Raw genomic sequence first — 21,053 nt, 5'->3', positions numbered from 1 at the left:
GGATTTAAATCAACAACTTTTCTTCTCTACTCTTCACCACTGATTCTTGGAAGACTCTGAGAGAAGTATTGCTGCATTTTTAAGTCTACAAGAGGCATTTCAAGTAACAAGAGATCAAGAAAGCAAGGTTCTCAATTGTATTGTATATTTATATCTTGTTTTTATTGTATTCTTGTATGTGAGCTTGTATAAGGTTTCTCCACCTCTTAATTATTTTTAAGAAGAAGTATTTTTTTATAGTAGAGTGTGTGCATTATGTGTATCCTTGGATTAGTCACCTCAAGGAGATGAATACCAAGTAAATTCTAGTGTTAGCAATTGTTTTGAGTTTTCTACTATAACAAATCATAAACAAAGCGATTGGAGGTAATCATCCCCTTCTAGCTCCCGGAGGTCATAACATTTCTAATTTGGGACTTTGATTATATTCCCAACAAAGGGTTTTGCTCAACAACAACAGCACATGTAAGGAAGGGTTGAGGCAACCAGCGAGAGAAATATTTTTATTTGTTAGAGATACAATCAAAGTCTCATATTGAAAAGATCATGAGTTTAAAAATATATAAGATATATCCATTAGTATGAGACCTTTTGAGTAAAACTTAAAAATAAAGTTATGAAAACTTAAGCCCAAAGTAGATAATATCATGTCATTATGGAGATATGTGTATTCCTTTTGTAGACAACAAATGATATCAGAGACATGGTACAGACTAGATGTCATGTAGGGTGATCAGATACTTGCGGGGGGCGAAGTAAGTTAGGGTGATCGCATATTTGCGGGGAGACTTGAAGCAGGCAAAAAATGATCGGATGTATACGAAAAGACCCGGAGCAGGTCAAGAGTGATCATATGCTCATAAAAAAGCCTAGAGTAGGTCAAGATGACTAGATGCTCACGAGAAAGTTTGAAGCAAGTTAGAGTGATCGTATGTTACAAAGAGACCTAAAGTAGGTCAAGAGTTATCATATGCTTGCGAGGAGGCTCGAAGTAAGTTAAGATGACCAGATGCTCGCGAAGAGGCCCGAAGCATGTCAAAAGTGACCGGATGTGGATGCTTGCAGGGAGGCCCAAGAAAGTCAGGGTGACCAGATGCATGTAGGGAGGTCTGGAGTAAGTCAGGATGACCGGATACTTTTGGGAATGTCCAGAACAGGTTCAGATGACTGGATGCTCGCGGGGAGGCTCGAAAGATGTCAAGAGTGATCAAATACTTGTATGGGAAGGCCCAGAGTATGTTAGGATGACCGGATACTCGTAGGGATGCTCAAAGTCGGTCAAAAGTAATCAGATGCTCACGGGGATACCCAAACCATGAAATTAATGGTGGTCTTTCATTTGAGATAAGGATTGTTAGGGATACAATCAAAGTCTCACATTGGAAAGATATAGAAAAGATCATTGGTTTAAAAGAATATAAGATATCTTCATTGACATTAGGTCTTTTGAGTAAAGCCTAAAAATAAAGTCATGTGAGCTTAGGCTCCAAGTGGAAAATATCATGTCATTGTGAAGATATGTGTATTCCTTTTGGACACAACTATATTATTACAGCAAAAGATGATTATACTCACCCTAAGTGTCATTCATAGCATGTCCCTATGTTATGTGAAGGAAGGTAAATTATAAGGTCAGTTTATAGTCGACTGTCAAGTGGCTAGAAGGTGGAAGGAGTTTTTTCTCGATAACATATGTCCGTTGGGAATTAATTATATATTATATTATTGAATTAATGTTTAGTGGATGAGAGTTCATGGGTTAATATTAAAGTTGAGGAGTTAGTGGGTTAATATTGTGTATTAGCCTATAAATAAATTATTTGTTCACTAAAAAAAGTAGTGAGAAAATTTTAATCCTCCTAATCTATCCTCGTCCTTCTACTATTGTTATACGTTTGTGCAAAACTCTTTAATTATTTTTTAACAATGATATTAAAGCCAAGATGTCAAAGTGAAAGTAATGATACTTTCTATAGTTTTGTATAACAAACTATCCCACACTTTGATGGTCACCATGATTATTGGAGCATGTTCATGGAGAACATGCATTTTAAGATCCCAAGACTATTAAATGGTTGTGATTTTTGAAGTAGCACAGGATGTTGAGTTAACAGATGTACATAAGATAGAGCATGAGGGGTTACAATTGAAGGATCTTAAAATAAAACAATTGTCCCTTCTAAACTATTGACCATTTATATTGGAAATCATTATTTGCAAGGATACCAATAGCTTCAACCACTTCGCTCGAAGTTTAAAATATTTTGAATGAAATCGAAGGAATCGATTATAGCTTATTTTTCAAGAACAATTAAAATCACAAATAAAATGAAGATCCTTATTTTTTTTTTTTTAGTAATCTAGGTATCTAATTATTCGAATCGATTAATCTTAGAGATGACTGACCTGACCACATAGAAATTTCCTATCAGCCACCACTCACCAGGATAAATCGGGAAACACCTCATCTAAGACAGAGGAGTTTAGTAAAGACTCTATTTCTAATAAAGGATATGTTGGAAGTGACTCTATCATAACAAAGGAGTTTAGTGACGACTATGTCCCAGATAGAGGATCTATTGGAAGCGACCCTATCTTTGACAGAGGAGTTTAGTGGTGACTCTGTCCCTAACAAAGGATATATTAGAGACGACTCTATCCTAGACATAAAAAATATTGGAGGTGACTCCATTCCAGATGGAAGAAATATTGTGGTGGTCGTGACTCTATCCTATATAGAGGAAAATTTGGAAGAGATCGACCTTATCCCATATGAAGGAAATATTGAGTAAGGTAGTGTGCCTCTTACTCTAAAAATGTGGGGAACATAGTGAAAGGAAGAAATAGCTTGGATTGACATCCGATGCTTTAAAGTCAATACACATTTATGTTAGACCCCGTGGTTATTTTGATGTGATCAACCAAGTTGGTTAGGTCCTGCTTTGTGTTTGATCCCTATATCTGAGTGTGCAGGAGCTTAGGAGCGCAGGAAGTCGAGCGGAAGACGCAACTAGCGAGAAGGACGGCACGAGAAGGGAGTCGACGGGCTCGGTGCGTCCGAAAGATGAGAGAGCTGCGGAAGAGTACACCGGTGGGCGAGAAGAACGTGCGCGACGTTCGAGGGACGTTAAGCCGGGGAGGAAGGCTGCTCGAGGAGAAGGCCGGAAATTTGGTTCAGGTGAGCCCTATTGCGGTTGGCAAAAATCACCCAAGCAAACGGAGCTTCGGAAGCCAAAGCGAAGAAGAAAAGGAGTCAAAAGAGGCTGAAAATTATTTATATCATGCAAGCAGGAAGGTATTTATAGCAGGAACCTTGAAGGCGTTTTAAACATGCATTGAAGGCACCTTCAACATTGAAGGCGCCTTCATTGCTTGTTGAAGGCACCTTGAGCTAGGTCAAAATGATCGTTGAGGTTCGGATAGAGTTCTATCCGAACAACTCATTGGAGGCGCCTTGGACCTCTGTTGGAGGCGCCTTAGACCTACGAGATAGAGTTTCCAGGACCTATAAAAGGACCCCTGGACCTAGAAATTAGATATCAATTGTTCAATCAACTCTGTATTCATTCCTAACAATAGTTCTGAGCTGTTAGAGTGTAAAAGGTTTCTCCACCTTTAGTAAAGGAGACTTTTTCTAGTGCTCTTTTCATCGCCCTGTATTAACAACCTTCTTGGTTGTAACCAGGTTAACTGCTGAATATCTGTTTTATTTCTGTTTCTTTATTTCAGTTATTTTATTATTGTTATTGCATTTTTGAGTTGAAAGCACGAGGAGGGTATAGTTTTTATTTTTCAGGCAATTCACCCCCCTCTTGTCGGCCTCCGCTGCACCAACAAGTGGTATCAGAGTCCGACATCCTCAGAAGGACTAACCGCCGACTGAAGCATAAATATCAGGATGATGGCCAGCGTGAACATTCATCCCCCGAAGTTCGACGGAGACTTCGCTACTTGGAAGCAAAAAATGGAGGTATTTTTTAAAACTGAATTTGATATACTTTTAATAATGAAGTATGGATATGTAGCGCCAAAAAATAAAGAAGAGTGCAACTGGACGAAGAAGGAGCAGGCTGATTGCGTGGCCAACGGAAAGGCTGAATTTCACTTGCTCAGTGTTCTGCCGCCCCAGGAGGTAAGTCGGATCGGAAGTTACGACTCTGCCAAAAACCTCTGGGATAAATTCCTGGAGCTCCACGAAGGCACCTCAGAAGCAAAGCTAGCAAGGCGCGACATCCTCCGGACCCAGCTTACGAACCTCCGGATGAATAATGGCGAGAAGGTAGCGCAACTCCAAACAAAGATTAAGGAGCTAATAACTCAACTAAACAATCTTGGAGAAGAAGTAACGAACTGGGACTCGATCCGGTACGCGCTCAACGCCTTCCCGAGAACTCCTGAGTGGACCTCCTTAATAGATGCATACTACATCTCTAAGGACTTCGATGTAAGTACTTTAGAAAATTTATTTTCAACTTTTGAACTTCACAAATCTCGGATTGCAGAGCCCAATGAAGTGGAGAAAACAAGTCAGAATATTGCCTTAAAGGCAAGAACAAACAATTTTGACTCTGAAGCCTCGATCGACAAATCCGAAGTGACACTATTGGTAAAATGCTTCAATAAAATTTTTAATTCTAATAAATTTAAATCGCAGACAAAGAGACATTAGAAAATAAAAAGTACGATTCGTTGCTACAACTGTAACGAAGAAGGGCACATCAAAGATGACTGCCCAAAATTAAATTAACGAAGAAGCCGGACAAGTCAATTCAAAGTTGACTTGTACAAGTGCATGGACATGGTCCAGGCACCTAGACTCCAGGCGCTTGGACTGCCTTAGAACAGCAGGTGAGCCTCGTCAAAGAGACGTTGCTGCAGATGATGTTTGGGCCCACGTCGATAGCACTCCAGGCGCTTGGACTGGTCTAGGTATCCGGGCAAGGATGAAGTTTTATCATTGGACCATTGTGTATCCTTTGTGAGCAAATAAAGTGATGCCTCACTCGGGCCCAGGTGCCTGGAGATTTCACGTCAACAAAATGACTATTTTCGACCAGTGAACTATAAATAGAGCCCTAGTCCTAGGAGTTGAATACAACACTTGACAACGAACACTATACTATCATTTTCTTATTCTGTAATTTCTTTTCTGAGCTTTCAACGTCTATAAAAGGCTACTTGGCCTTCACAGAAAGAGTCATTTAGTGAGCTTACTTTGCCTTGGATTAACAACCTCTTCGGTTGTAAACCAAGTAAATATTCTACCTCTTAATCTTTATTTTATGTTTATTTTTATTAATTAAACTAACGTGTGTCTTTCCTAAAACTGGAAAGCAAAAGAAGTCGATAATTTAACTTGCAAGTTATTCACCCCTCTAGCCGATCACACAAAGGACCAACATGAATCATGCATATGTATTTGATCTTATTTAACATACATTTGTTGCATTACATGAGCATATCTTATATAAACTTCTAGCAATTGCATTAATTTTATCTTGTTAGTTCGGATAACTGCATTTTATTCAACAAGATGTGAAAATCTTGACATTAGAGCATGCTTGAAAATGCTAAGTTTGAGGAAAAGCATAATAGAATGATCAACGGTCAACCCGTTGTAGCCACCATGATCATGATCATCTGGGAAGTCAAATAGCCCGTGGACCATCAGTTGGAACGAGCAGCAAGAGCCACACCATGGACTATACCAAACAAAGTGAGCAACACAATCTATGATCAGTTTGTGATAGTCATCACGGTCGTGAATCATTAGGGTTAGTTGACGACGGTGCCCTATCCAAGGAGTTAGGAGATTTTGAACATCAAAGAACACGTAGAATGCTTTATTTGATATATATGACTTGTATCTTCAATGTTTTAAAGTATTCTCTTTATTATGGGAGTAAAGAGTAGCTTGATGATACATAAATTTGTTATTTCTTTTTCTCATTAATATCATGATTATTTTAATTTAGTTTTAGCGTGCTTAATTATGAATATATTAATATATGTTTGCATGACTAGAGTTTGAGGGATGAATTAGGAGGTGAACCTTAATCTCATATGTATAAAACTGAACTTAAGTTTTTATCACAAAAATAGTTCAAATTCTCTCAAGATAACATTAATTATTATAGAGTTTAATGAGTTTGGTTTGATTCAATTAACATGAGAAGAAGAGTTGTGACAGAATAAATACATCATTATATTTTGAGATGAAACATTGATTACCTATGGATAGATCACCTTCTAGAGTAGTCTAACCAGGCCCGTCCCAGAGGCCGGGCGGTCCTGGGCGTCTGCCCAGGGCCCAATGTTTTGGGGGGCCCCAAATTTTGTAGATAAATATATGTATATATATTTATTTATTTAGGAATTAGGTTAACTTTTACTTTGCTTTTCATCTGCCGGCTGTTGCTCCACGAAATTCATTGTTGGCTGCTGTTCCTTTGGCAAATCGCCCCGTTCTACACCTCTCTCACCTCTGTCGACTATCGCTCTGCGTCTCCTACTCTCCTTCACCTCCGTCGGTCGGCGGCTGCTGCTCTGGCGAATCGCTTCGCTAGATTGCACTCTGCACGACTCACGACTGCACCTCTCTCTCTGACTCTCTCACCTTTACGTCTCTCACCTCTGCCAGTGAGTCTCTCAGAAGCATATATATACACTTCATTTTACCTATTGATTTCTCTATCTTAATCTCCTTTTTCTTGCTCGTATTTAGGCTGGATGTTGGTGATGGAAGAGAAATAAACTTGGAAAAATACCCAAGAAGCAAGCTTCAGAACCAGTGCATTAAATATCTTGGACCGGTATGTGCCTTAAGCTCACTTAAGTCATAGGTCATACATAGCCTATGACTTAATTAGTTAATTGTTCATAGAATAGAAATTTTTTGTTAATTAATTAATTGTAAATTTGGAATTTAATGTTGACTTAATTGTTAAATTAATAAACAGGTGTTTTACTACAGTCTACCATATCCGAGGCGAGGTGCTTAAGCTGCTAAGTGCTAAGCCTACAATTCTACAAATAATTTCAATCCAGGTACTATTATTCCTTTTATACTCAGACTAAGTTGATTTAAATTATATCTTTTTAATTGTGATTTTTGTGAATTATAATATGTTGCCTAAAAAACATATTTCTGGATGTGAAAAAAGAAAAAAAAAAAGAAAAAGACTAGAACAATTAACTAAATCACAAAGAGGTGCTCTTAATAAATTCTTTGTTAAAAGTACAAGTTCTAATGAAAATATAGAAATTTTAAATAGGGATAATATAGATGAGTCTAAAGAAATACATGATGTTAGCGAGTCTAATGAAATTCATGATGTTAATGAAGATAGAGATAATTTAAGAGAGTATGAAAATGTTACTAATGTAGTAGATAATGAGAATAATAATATTGATAAACAATTTATTCCTCCACTTGGTATATATGACCCAAGAAATTGGGATAATCTCGATAACAATGCACGTGATATTTTAGTTGAAAAGGGGCCTATAAGAGAAATAAATCTCACATTTCCTTTTGATCACTACTCTAGATATTTTTCAAGTACTTATTATTTTAAAAAGTTAAGTAATGGAGAGGAGAGAGATCGAAAGTGGTTGGTATACAGTAAACATGTAGATAAAGTTTATTGCTTTTGTTGTAAGTTATTTAAATTTGAAAACAATAGAAGTTCTTTAGCAAATGATAAGTTTAGAGATTGGAAACATATCAGTGAACGACTTAAAGAACATGAAAATTCTATTAAACATATAACTAATATGAACTATTGGAAGGAATTAAAAATGAGATTAGATAAAAATGAAACAATTGATAAAAATCTACAACGAGAAATCTCTAAAGAAAGAGAGCGTTGGAGACAAGTTCTTACAAGAATATTAGCAATTGTAAAATGTCTTTCTAAATATTGTTTGGCTTTTCAGGGATCTAATGAGAAACAATATCAAGAAAGTAATGGAAACTTTTTATGGTTGATTAAATTGATCCGGCGGTAAGAATGGGGGATCCCCTTCCTGAAGGGTCTCAGCTTGAGGACAGATGTAGGGCTAAGTGGTTAATGGCCGCGCCGAGCAGCTGAGTAGTTCCGAGCGGAACCAAAGATAACCCAGTCATGGGCTGGGGTTTCCGACGCCATGGCGAGAGAACCGAATGGCCGAGCGGGGCGTCTGCTCGGCTGGGACCGAAAGGCCGAGCGGGTGGTCCGTTCGGCCAGGACAAGGGCGAGGGTACGAAGGTTAGCCGAGCGGCCTATACGTTCGGCTTAGAATATGGGATGTCAGCAAAGGCATGTCTGATGATTATGTCGTACACAAGAGTGCACGATGGAGGATCTCGCCGTCACATCATGGAGAGGTTGATACAGTAGCGGTATGGCCTTATGGACGTCTTTCTGACAGACCCATACCTGGGCATAGTCCTTCTGACAGACCCATACCGGGGCATGGTCGAAAACAGAAGGTTGCTTCAATTGGTGCGCCCAAGCTCCTTGGAGAGGTCTATATAAGGTCTCCGTTTCTTCATCGGAAGGGCACAGGTCTTCTGTTTCTGAGACACCTCTTCATCTATTTCCTCGCCTGATTTGAGCGTCGGAGGGCCGTCGCCGGGACACCCCTCCCGGCTCGGTTTTGTTGCAGGTTCGCCGGAGGACTCGAGGATCCAGCAGGGAGCGCCACATCCCCAGCGTTCGTTGACCCCTGGTTCGGACAGGATCAATTTGGCGCCGTCTGTGGGAATGCACCTGCATCCGAACAGAGACAATGGACGAGGCTGGAAGAATACACAATGTGGCACTCTCACAAGAAGAGTTGGATGCTCTGGTCGAGATGAGGGCCGCCAAACTTGTGGAGCAAAAACAAAAAGCGTCAGCCGAGCGGCCGGAGCAGCAAGCAACATATGCGTCGGGTGGCCGAGCGGAAGCACCTCCAGCCACCGTCGCATTCCATCGGGCCTTATTCCGCACCCCTGAAGCCGTACCGGCTCGGAGAGATAGAGGATCTTCTTCCGACGAAATGCCTAGGCGAGAAGACAGAAAGGGGAAAGCTCCCCGAGAGGATTCATCTCCCGAGCGGATCAATCGCCAATTCTCGGAGGCTATTCTACTAGACCCTTTGCCCAAGCATTACGTGCCTCCGACGATCGGCGAGTACAATGGAACAACAGACCCGGATGACCATCTGGGTAAATTCGATAACATACCACGCCCATCAAGATACGATGGAGTAAAGTGCCGAGTCTTTCTTACCACTCTATCGGAATCGGCTCATGGGTGGAGGTGCCGGACGGATCTATCACTAGTTTCAAGGACTTCCGAACGGCCTTCCTCCACCACTTCGCCAGCACGGCATTATTAGAAGACAAGTGTCACTTGTTCGCAATCGCTAAGAGCCGAGAGAATCGCTTCGAGCTTACATCCAGCGATTCAACCAAGTGGCGATGGATATTCCCACAGCCACATCGGAGACAATGATGAATGCCTTCACGCAAGGCCTTGTGGATGGGGACTTCTTCAGGTCGCTCATCCGAAAGCCGCCCCGAGATTATGATAATATGCTGCACCGAGCCAATGAATATATCAACGTGGAAGAAGCGCAGGCAGCCAGGAAAAAAGAAACACCAACCGAACGGGCTCCTCATGCCGAGCGGAGACCCTTAGCCGCTCATCAACCGCCGAGGGGACCAAGGGCCGAAGCAACCCGCTCCCCTCGTGTGAGGTCCCATGTACAAGAGGTAGCTGCCACTCGGCCTAAGCCCAAGAAGAGATAGACCCCTATGTTCTGCTCCTTCCACCAGACGGATACACACAACACGAGGGATTGTCGAAGTCTTCCCTTCGTGGCTAATCCCGTTCCTAGAAATGCTGAACGACGGTCTCCTTCCATCGACAGGAGACACAGGACCCATGAAGCCGACCGGACTCGCACCGAGAGGCGACATCAACAGACGTCCGATCGGCATCACACCGAGAGGCGACATCAACAGACGTCCGATCGGCAGCGATCTCCAATACAGGAGAATCGCCGAGCATCCAGAGAACGGTCCCGACCGGCCACTCGGGAAGAGGAAAATAGGAGCAATACTTCCATGGGAGATCAATGTTATTGCCGGTGGGCCGACCGAGGAGATTCCAACCGAGCCAGAAGGCAAAGCGCCCCAGCATCCACACACTTGTAAAATAAGAGCAAAGAAGACTTTTTTTTTTTAATTTGCTCGCTGTAATTTATGTATTTCCAAACCTTGGGGGAGGGGTGCAGTTCGATGAATTAAAAAGTTCAGGACTCATTTGTATCAATTGAAACTTTGGGGAGTGAAATGAAAATTGTTCCAGATTCTATAGAAACAATGCTCTGATCTGCTCTGTTCGGCCATGGCGATTGCATACCGGAAGAAGAGACTGGATTCCAGAATTTGGTGGCCGATCCTCCTCGCCTTCGCCGTGGCCTCCGCCGGAGCTCGCTCTCATTCCACCGACGCTCTCGGTTTCCTCTCCATCGACTGCGGCCTCGAGCCCGGTTCGTCCTACGTCGACCCCCTCACCAACATCCCCTATGTCTCCGATGCCGGCTTCATCGACACCGGCGTCAACCACAACATCTCCGTCGATTACGTGGGCGATGTCAGGAACCCTGGGCTCCTCACCCTCCGCGCTTTCCCCAACGGTATGCGGAACTGATCCACCATCCTCTCCGACGAAATCATGATGTATTCGCCCCGTCGATACATGAATTGCTCGAATTTCGCCGAGCATAAGACAAAGATGAGTTGCATGTCCGACCGGACGCCGCCGATAAAGCTAGAAAAGAGATTTCAAGCCGAGCGTAACTCCATCATCCGAGCGGAGGTCGAGCAGCTGGAGGCCGCCATATACGAGAAGTACAGCTCCCGGTTGGTTGGCTAACGAGTATTAGTCTCCAAGCGGCGGCAAGTTGAGAGTCTGATTGATTTTAGGGACTTAAACAAAGCATGCCCCAAAGATTTTTATCCCCCGCCTTGGATAGATCAGCTGGTGGACTCTACTACCGGTGTGAATTAATTTGTATGCTCGATATCATCAAGTGTCGCTCGCCCGGGAAGATCAAGAAAAAGTAAGCTTCGTAACGGCCGACGACACATATTGCTATAATGTGATGCCGTTCGGATTGAAGAATGCCGGGGCCACTTATCAACGCTTGATGAACAAAGTATTCAGAGAGCAGATCGGGCGGAATCTGGAAGTTTATGTGGACGACATCCTTATCAAGTCCGCCCGAGCGGCCGACCTCTTCAAGGACATGGAAGAAACCTTCCGAACGCTGCGCAAATATGGAGTCAAGCTAAATCCTCAAAAGTGCCTGTTCGGAGCAAAAGGAGGGCGTTTCTTGGGGTACATAGTGACCGAGCGAGGAATCGAAGCCAATCCCAGCAAGGTGAAAGCTCTGCAAGACATGCCACCTCCAAGAAATACAAGGGAAGTGCAGCGGTTGACCGGTGGACGACAGAACTAAGTGAATTTGACATCCAATACCAGCCCCGCTCGGCGATCAAAGCGCAATCCTTGGCTGATTTTGTGACCGAAGTGCAGAGGCCAGAGCCGGAAGCTATGTGGAGGATATATGTGGGTGGGTCTTCCACTCGGCTCGGAAGTGGGATTGGAATACTGCTACTCTCACCCCAAGAAGAAAAGATGCACTTATTTGTCCGGCTGGACTACAAAGCCACCAACAATGAAGCAGAGTATGAGGCCCTCATAGCCGGACTGCAGGCAGCACGGCATGTAGGAGCCGGTCGGGTGACACTCTATTCGGACTCACAGTTGGCCGCTCAGCAACTTTCTGGCACCTTTGAAATCAACAGCGTTCGGCTTAAGCTCTATGCTGAAGCCTTCGAAAAACTCAAAGCTACTTTCCGAGAGGTCCTTATTCGAAAGATTCCCCGAACGGAGAACCAGGTAGCCGATGACTTGGCCAAACTAGCAAGTTCTATAGTGCCGGTCACCATTCAGCAACCAATTGAAAAAGTATTGCTGGTAGCGCACGTCGACCGGATGGAAAGCCTCACGTTTCCAAGCGACTGGAGGACACCCATCATAGAGTTCCTCCGCTCAGGAGCCACCCCGGCTGATCGAGATGAAGCCCAGCTGCTCAGGAGGAGGGCCGGTCGGTTCACACTCATAGGTGATCAGCTCTACAAGAAGGTTTTCTCACGTCCGCTGTTGAAATGCGTGAGTTCGGAAGACTCGGCTTACATTCTCCAAGAAGTACATCAAGGATCGTGTGGAGGACATCCGGGCGGACGATCATTAGCTAAAAAGATCCTGCTAGCTGGATACTTTTGGCCGACCTTACAAATAGACGCCGCTCGGACAGTATGTCTTGCCTGAAGTATCACAACTTCTCCCACCGACCGGCAGAGGAGATGAAGGCATCAACCGTCTCATGTCCGTTCGATCAATGGGGAATGGATATCGTGGGTCCATTTCCGATGGCGACCGGGCAGAGGAAATTTTTACTGGTGGCGGTCGATTATTTCTCCAAGTGGGTGGAAGCCGAGCCACTAGCCAGGATCACTGAACAGATGGTCAAAAAATTCATATGGCAACACATCATCTGTAGGTTCGGTATCCCTCGCCGATTGGTTTCCGACAATGGGCGGCAATTCACAGGGAAGGTGCTAGAAGATTGGTGCAAAAGCTATGGCATTGAGCAACACTTCACGTCCGTGGCTTACCCCCAAAGCAACGGTCAAGTCAAGTAGCCAACCGAAATTCTGCGCGCTCGGCTCGACCACGTGGGAGGAAGTTGGCCGGATGAAGTGTCGGGCGTTTTATGGGCCATCCGGACGACTCCTAAGGAAGCGACGGGCGTCACACCTTTTCATCTGGTGTACGGCGGCGAAGCAGTCATCCCGGTTGAAGTCGGCGTCGAGTCCGTCCGGGTCCAATTGTACGATGAAGGCAACGCCAATCGGAGGAACATGGAGCTGGATTTGATTGACGAGGAACGAGCCAAGGCATCCGTTCGGCTGATGGCATACCGTCAACGAATGAAGCAAAACTACAACCGCCGCGTCATTCCCCGATCATTCCAGGTCGGCAACCTTGTCTGGAAGAAAGTCAAACCGGTCGGCAACGTCGGCAAGCTTGAAGCGCCGTGGGCAGGCCCGTTCAAAATCATCGAAAAGCTCCGCTCGGGCGCCTATTATTTGGAGGATGAGGACGGCCGACAGCTAGATAGACCGTGGAGCGCGAACCACCTCCAGCCTTACCGGGCGGGGTGAAAGGTGTGCCAATGTAAATCATCCTGTGTACTTTTTTCGACTGAATACTTGAAATGCAGAAATGAAAAATCAAGAGCACGAATATAAGGCATCGTCAACAAGGAACGAAGGCCCCGCGTCGTTAGGCCGGAGGTAAATGGGTCGAGCCAAGCGCTCGAAGATCGAAGACCCAGTACCTTCCGGATGGAGGTAAATTATCCGAACCAAAATGCTCGACGAAGCAGACCCTGAGCTGTTCGGCCAGGAGTACGTTCTCCAAGCTAGATGAAAAGGGCATATGGATTATCCGAACCAAGCGCCCGAATAGCAAAGGCCTCCCAGCCGATTGGATTCGCAAGCGAATGACCCGTGCCGTTCGGCCGGGCACAAAGATTGTCCAAGCGCGAGATAAGTTATGAGGACCAAGGTCGCACGACCTGGCAAGGAGTTAGCCTTAAAGGCCGTCTAGCCCAGACGTTAAACCGTAGAGCCGCACCGACCGGCTATAAACATCCGCGCCGACGAGCCCCGTCGTTAAAGATCGAGAGCGGCGCCGACCGGCTATAAACATCCGCGCCGACGAGCCCCGTAGTTAAAGATCGAGAGCCGCGCCGATCGGCTATAAACATTCGCGCCGACGAGCCCCGTCGTTAAAGATCGAGAGCCGCGCCGATCGGCTATAAACATCCGCGTCGACGAGCCCCGTCGTTAAAGATCGAGAGCCGCGCCGACCGGCTATAAACATCCGCGCCGACGAGCCCCGTCGTTAAAGATCGAGAGCCGCGCCGATCGGCTATAAACATCCGCGCCGACGAGCCCCGTCATTAAAGATCGAGAGCCGCGCCGACCGGCTATAAACATCCGCGCCGACGAGTCCTGTCGTTAAAGATCGAGAGCCGCGCTGATCGGCTATAAACATCCGCGCCGACGAGCCCCGTCGTTAAAGATCGAGAGCCGCGCCGATCGGCTATAAACATCCGCGTCGACGAGCCCCGTCGTTAAAGATCGAGAGCCACGCCGATCGGCTATAAACATCCGCGCCGACGAGCCCCGTCGTTAAAGATCGAGAGCCGCGCCGATCGGCTATAAACATCCGCGCCGTCGAGCCCCGTCGTTAAAGATCGAGAGCCGCGCCGATCGGCTATAAACATCCGCGCCGACGAACATTCGCAAAAGTCAAATTGTTTAAGTCCGATCGGCCGTCGGTTTGCCAATACTTCGCATTCAAACAGTATAGCCGAGCGATAAGCGGTTTCAAGGAAAACGAGTCTATTGATTAACCTGATCGGTTGTCTAGTGGGAGGCACGTATAGCTTAACTGACTATAAATGAGCACCAAACAGACAGAAGAGGGCAATGGACAGACAAAAATAGAAGCAAAGGAATACAATTAGGCCGAACGGCACGTACAAAAATTTTACATCCGCCGAGCGGATGAAATACAGAAAGTACTTGGAAGAATTCGCCTCACTCCGGGTCCTCAAAATTGAAAAAGGAGTCCGGGATATCGTCAATCATGGCCGCCAGGTCGGAGGCTGGAATGTGCATTCCCGCAGGAAGGTGGCCACCCTTCTTCAAGTACGCCATGGTGACCTTGACCGCCTCAGCGAAAGTTGATGAGACGTTGCCGCCGAACTTTGCGCCGAACCGTTCCGAGCGGAGGTAGTCTTGGCGCGCTGCTGCTAGGCGACTCGGCTCCCCTTCCTTGTACTTTCTGAAAGCCGCTCGGGAAGCGATAAGTGAATCTTGGAGGACTTTCTGGTCCACCTCCGCTTTAGTGCGCTCAGCAGAGCGCCCATCCCGTTCGGCAGCTAGCTGGGCTTCCAGATTCTTAGATTGCTGATCTAGAACTCGGACTTCAACTTTCATCTTGTCCAGATCAGCAATCGCCCGCTTCTTCCGGGCAGTAGCGCGTTTGGCATCCGCTTCGCGCTTCTTGACTTGGCCCTCTAGCCGAGCCACCTCTGTAGACAGGTCGGCAGACTTCTTCTGTTCGGCCTCGAGGGTTTGTTTCTCCCGCTCGGCCGATGGACCCCCTGACACTTGGAGTTTCTCCAAGAGATCCTCCAGCTCGGCTAGCCGATGGCTAGTGGCGATTTGCTCAGCCCAGCGCTGTAAGGGAAATAATAAAATGAGGAACCGGACAGTAGCATAGCACAGAAAGAAAAATGAATTTACCCGAGTGGCTCGTCAGATGTTGTTATCGCCGAGCAGCTGGGCCATGAGGGCCACTTGAATCAAGGCCCTCAAGAGCTTGAAGCGGGCCCGCTGTGGTTATTTCATGAACGGGCTTGATGGTCGATCGGCAGACAACAAATATTCCTCCGATGGAAATCAAGGGTAGTCTTGACGGCCGGTGGCTTGACGCAAGACTTCCTCATCAATTCACGACTCCCCAATGGTTGAAGTACCAACCGTCGTAAGCGACGACGAGTCAGCGGAGGAGAGCCAGAGGGCTCTGCGGTGGGCGAGGCCACCGAGGTCCCGATCTGCGAAGCGACTGGGCGAGCCGACCTCGATCGGCGCCAGGGTTCTCCGGTCGGCGGGAGGCTAGGGTCTCTTCGACGCTTCCGCCGAACTTCCAGCGGGGATCCCCGACTGGGAGGGAAGAGGAAACAGGATCCGCCTCAACCTCCGCTGAAGCGGCCGAGGTAACTTGCTTTGTGGGATCGCCCCTCTCCGTAGTCGCCGGCTACCGGGATAAGACCCGCCGCGAAGTTCTTTTAGTCGCCTAATTTCCACGGCCTTCAACTTCAGATGATCGGTGGCCTTGGAGCGCCACATGACTTCAGTTGAATGGAAGAAATTAAAATCAGTTAGACAAAAAGGCGAGGAGAGTAAAAGTCCTTACTCATGCGGTAGGGAGATTGGCCCGAACGGGAGATAGTCCGAAAATATACAAGACCTTGAGAAGCAACTGGTCGATCTTGTATCACTGACCGGACAACTCGCCGTATGAAGGTAAGCCGGGTTGCTTCGAATTTACCGAGCTCAGTCTGGGTCGGCACGGCGTCCGCCATTTGGTTCGAAATGTGCCGCCGAAGTCGGATATAGAAGAAAAATTCCTTCCAAGGTTTGTTGGAGGTCGATATTATCAAAAATTTAAAGCCTATTCTACTGGGAAAATGAAAGTGCCCAACCCGGATTGTTTGGGGTAGAAGAAGAAGTGGAATATTTTGGGGTCAAGTGGGATACCGCAACTTAAAGAGGACAACCACCCCGCCAAGAAACTAAAGGAGTTCGACAAGTTGGCCGAGCGGGATGCGGAAATAATTACAAACCTCCAAAATGAATGGATGGGTAGGAAATCTAAGGCCTCCCTGGAATTGGTCTAGAAAAAAGCAAATGGTGCCGATCGGCGGGTTGTGGGGCCGATCAGACGGGTCGGCTATAATTATTTCGTGGTCATCAGGGATCCCATACGTCCGAACAAGACGCCGAGCGCCCTCTTCATCAAACCGACTCTCCATGGTCATATACCAAGGGCCATGAACACCAACAGCGGGCTCAGAGGAGCTTGCCATCTTGGAGAAGCAATAAGATGGCAAGAAACCAGAGGAACGGGAACGAAAGAGGCAAAACGACTTGGGAGGACCTTGTAAACGAAGGGAGAAGACTCACTGAGAAGGAAACGGGCGGAAAAGATCACTGGTGGGATGGTAGCCGCCGAAAAACAGGAACTGGATCGTCGGAGGTCGCAGCAGAAGAAGAGGCGGAAGGACAACGCACAAGCAAGCATGCGGCGAAGGAAGTAGACGGAGGCTTTATACGGCCGAGGCTGGTCGGCCTCCGCCGTCGGATGCAGGTCACGAGAGACGAGGTCATCATCTAACCGTCCATTTCAAAGTAATCGGCGTCCCATCGTACGGATCATCACCGCCACGCAAGAAGAGCCACGTGGCGCTGTGGTCACCAGGCGCAATTAAGGCGCCCATACCACGCATGCTTCGGTTTAATGAAGAGGATTTGCGTGATTTTCGAGAAGATTTAGACAGGCAAACATCCACGTTGAGCGACAAGACCACCAAAACGAAGAGCCGAGCGGCTGAATTTGGCAGAAGGGCCGAACGGCGGATATTATAAGCGACTGAAAGGCGACGACCGCACACAGTCAGTCGGACTCTCTGCCTCCTTCGACTAGACTTGAAGGGAAGGCAAGTGATCCGGCGGTAAGAATGGGGGATCCCCTTCCTGAAGGGTCTCAGCTTGAGGACAGATGTAGGGCTAAGTGGTTAATGGCCACGCCGAGCAGCTGAGTAGTTCCGAGCGGAACCAAAGATAACCCAGTCATGGGCTGGGGTTTCCGACGCCATGGCGGGAGAACCGAATGGCCGAGCGGGGCGTCTGCTCGGCTGGGACCGAAAGGCCGAGCGGGTGGTCCGTTCGGCCAGGACAAGGGCGAGGGTACGAAGGTTAGCCGAGCGACCTATACGTTCGGCTCAGAATATGGGATGTCAGCAAAGGCATGTCTGATGATTATGCCGTACACAAGAGTGCACGATGGAGGATCTCGCCGTCACATCATGGAGAGGTTGATACAGTAGCGGTATGGCCGGACATCTTTCTAACAGACCCATACCTGGGCATAGTCCTTCTGACAGACCCATACCGGGGCATGGTCGAAAACAGAAGGTTGCTTCAATTGGTGTGCCCAAGCTCCTTGGAGAGGTCTATATAAGGTCTCCGTTTCTTCATCGGAAGGACACAGGTCTTCTATTTCTGAGACACCTCTTCATCTATTTCCTCGCCTGATTTGAGCGTCGGAGGGCCGTTGCCGGGACACCCCTCCCGGCTCGGTTTTGTTGCAGGTTCGCCGGAGGACTCGAGGATCCAGCAGGGAGCGCCACATCCCCAGCGTTCGTTGACCCCTGGTTCGGACAGGATCAGAAATGATTGCTGAATTTGACGTTGTGATGCAAGATCATATTAAACGCATTCAAAATAATGAAATTCATCATCATTATCTTGGTCATAAAATTCAGAATGAGTTGATTTCTCTTTTAGCCGATAATGTTAGAAGTATTATCATTAAGAAAATTAAGGAGGCAAAATATTTTTCAATAATTCTTGATTGTACTCCGGATATTAGTCATCAAGAACAAATGACTTTCATAGTACGATGTGTTAATATGTCATCTAGCAATGTGAAAATAGAAGAGTATTTTTTATAATTTCTAAAAGTTAATGATACATCTGGTTTTGAACTTTTTAATGAATTAAAAAATGTATTAAAATCACTTGATCTTAGTATTGAAAATATTAGAGGTCAAGGTTATGATAATGGTTCTAATATGAAAGGAAAATACCAAGGAGTTCAAAAGAGGTTGCTTGAAATAAATCCAAGAGCGTTATACATGTCATGTGCTTGTCATAGCTAGTCTTAATTTGACTCTTAGTGATACGACACATTCTTGTGTTAAAGTCGTTTCTTTTTTTTTGGGTAGTTCAACGCATATATACATTGTTTTCAAGTTCTCCTAAAAGATGGAAAGTTTTGCTTGATAATGTGAAAGGATTAACTGCCAAATCTTTTTCAAACACACGTTGGGAAAGTCATATTAAAAGTGCTCAAGCTATTAGGTTTCAAGTTCTTGAAGTGCGAAGTGTTTTATTAGAGTTATATGACATTTGTGATGATGCAAAGTATAAGAGTGAAGCTGAAAGTATAGTTAACTCAATTAAAAGTTTTGAATTTTTACTTGGTATGGTTGTTTGGTATGATATTTTATTTGCTATAAATATGATAAGTAAGAAGTTACAATTAAAATCTATGTGCATTGATTCTGCTATGAAATAATTAGATGGTATAATATCATATTTTGAAAAATATATGAATGATGGTTTTGTAACAAGTTTGACTATTGCTAAAAGTCTTGCATCTGATATGAATATAGAACCAATATTTTCAATGAAACGTCGTATTTTTAGAAAAAAATAATTTGATGAGAAAGAAGATGATGAAATTTCACTATCACCTGAAAAATCTTTTAGAATTGATTATTTTGTGATTATTGTAGATATGACAATTTCTTATTTGAAAAGTAGATTTGATGAAATGAAAACATTTGAAAATATATTTGGTTTTTTGTTTGATTCGAAAACATTAAAATCATTGGATAATGATGAGTTAAGAAAATGTTGTGTTAATTTGACATCCACTTTTACACATGATAATTCATTAGATGTTGACTTAGATGATTTGTTTACAGAATTAAAAATACTACAACTAACTTTACCATATGAGATAATGTCGGCAGTTGATATTCTTAATTTTGTAAAAAATATAGATTGTTATCCAAATGTTGCAATTGCTTATAGAATATTGTTGACTATGTTTGTTACCGTAGGATCAGCTGAAAGAAGTTTCTCAAAATTAAAATTACTGAAAACATACATGAGATCAATGATGTCGCAAGAGAGATTGAATGGATTAGAAATTTTATCTATTGAAAAAGAGATTTTAGAAAATCTTGAAATTAATAATATTATAGATGATTTTGCATCTAGAAAAGTTAGAAGAAGTCATTGTAAATAAATTTTACTTTATTAAACAAAATTAGGGCATATTTTATCGTTTTGCCCGGGGCCTCCTGAATGTTAGGACCGGGGCTTGTTAGAGTGTATACTAAAAGTCTAGCTTTTGGTATAAACATTTATCTAGAAATAAGAATCACATTGGTCAAATGTCTACATTTATGATAAATGTAGTTGCTCAATTAATTTATATTATAGATAACATGGTGTGTGGTGTCACGCATAAAAGATCATGTTATTGGTTCCTTATAAATTATAAACAGTAGCTCACGACCAAAATGTAAAGGAACAAACCATTAGAAGGTCGTAGTATAATTAGGTATTAGTTTATCTTGACTATATAATTACACTAGTACACTCAGAGTGTATTGAGTAGGACCATTTGAGGTCGTTTCTTTTATACTGACTTTATAAAGGAACAAAGACCTCGGTTATTATGGAAGTGTGTGCTCTTAATCCTAATATAATAACAAGCACATATATTTGATATTTATTTCTTTAATTTATCAATGGGTGAGATTTAGTTCGATGAATCAATAAGCCCGATAAGTTGGGAAATGGTTGTTGGTTGCTACTCGGAAAACCTAGAGGTTCCACTGTACAAAAATTTTGTACAAAGGTCTGAACCTTTTCCTAGCTACCATGTATTTTTTTAAATTAAATTTTGGATCGCCTGCGGAACTTAACACGTTTGATCCAAAACTTAATATATTTGTTCTTTAAGGTTTAGACTTGGATCTCCTGCGGAACTTAACACGTTTGATCCAAATCACCTAAGTTATTAATTCCATTAAATATTAATTTCCATAATTGGTTCCCAGTACTGACGTGCCGAGGCACATGGCCTTCTTGGATATGGGAACAACCACCACCGACTAGACAAAACCTTTTATGGAAAGCTAATATTTAATTTCCTAAAATAACTTTAGGTCAACCAAAAAGAACAATCAAATCACAAGGAAAAGAAAAATAAAAGCACACAACTTCGAAAAACATATTCGAAATACAAGAATCGTAAGTCTCTTGTATTTGGAAATAACTAGCATGATGCGGAAAGGAAAAATTACTAGTTATACCTTCTAAAAAGACCTCTTGATCTTCTACCGTATTCCTCTTCTAACCTCGGACTTTGTGTGGGCAACGATCTTCCGAGATGAGAACCACCAAGCACCTTCTTCTTCCTTGCAAGTTTCGGCCACCACAATTCTCCAAGAGAAGTAGAGGTCCGGCCACCACCACCAAGCTCCAAGGGATGCAAGAAACAAAACCACCT

Source organism: Zingiber officinale, chromosome 8A (genome assembly GCF_018446385.1).
Source record: "Zingiber officinale cultivar Zhangliang chromosome 8A, Zo_v1.1, whole genome shotgun sequence".
NCBI lineage: Eukaryota > Viridiplantae > Streptophyta > Magnoliopsida > Zingiberales > Zingiberaceae > Zingiber > Zingiber officinale.
The sequence above is the reverse complement of the archived record's forward strand: the minus strand, read 5'-3'. Positions refer to the sequence as shown.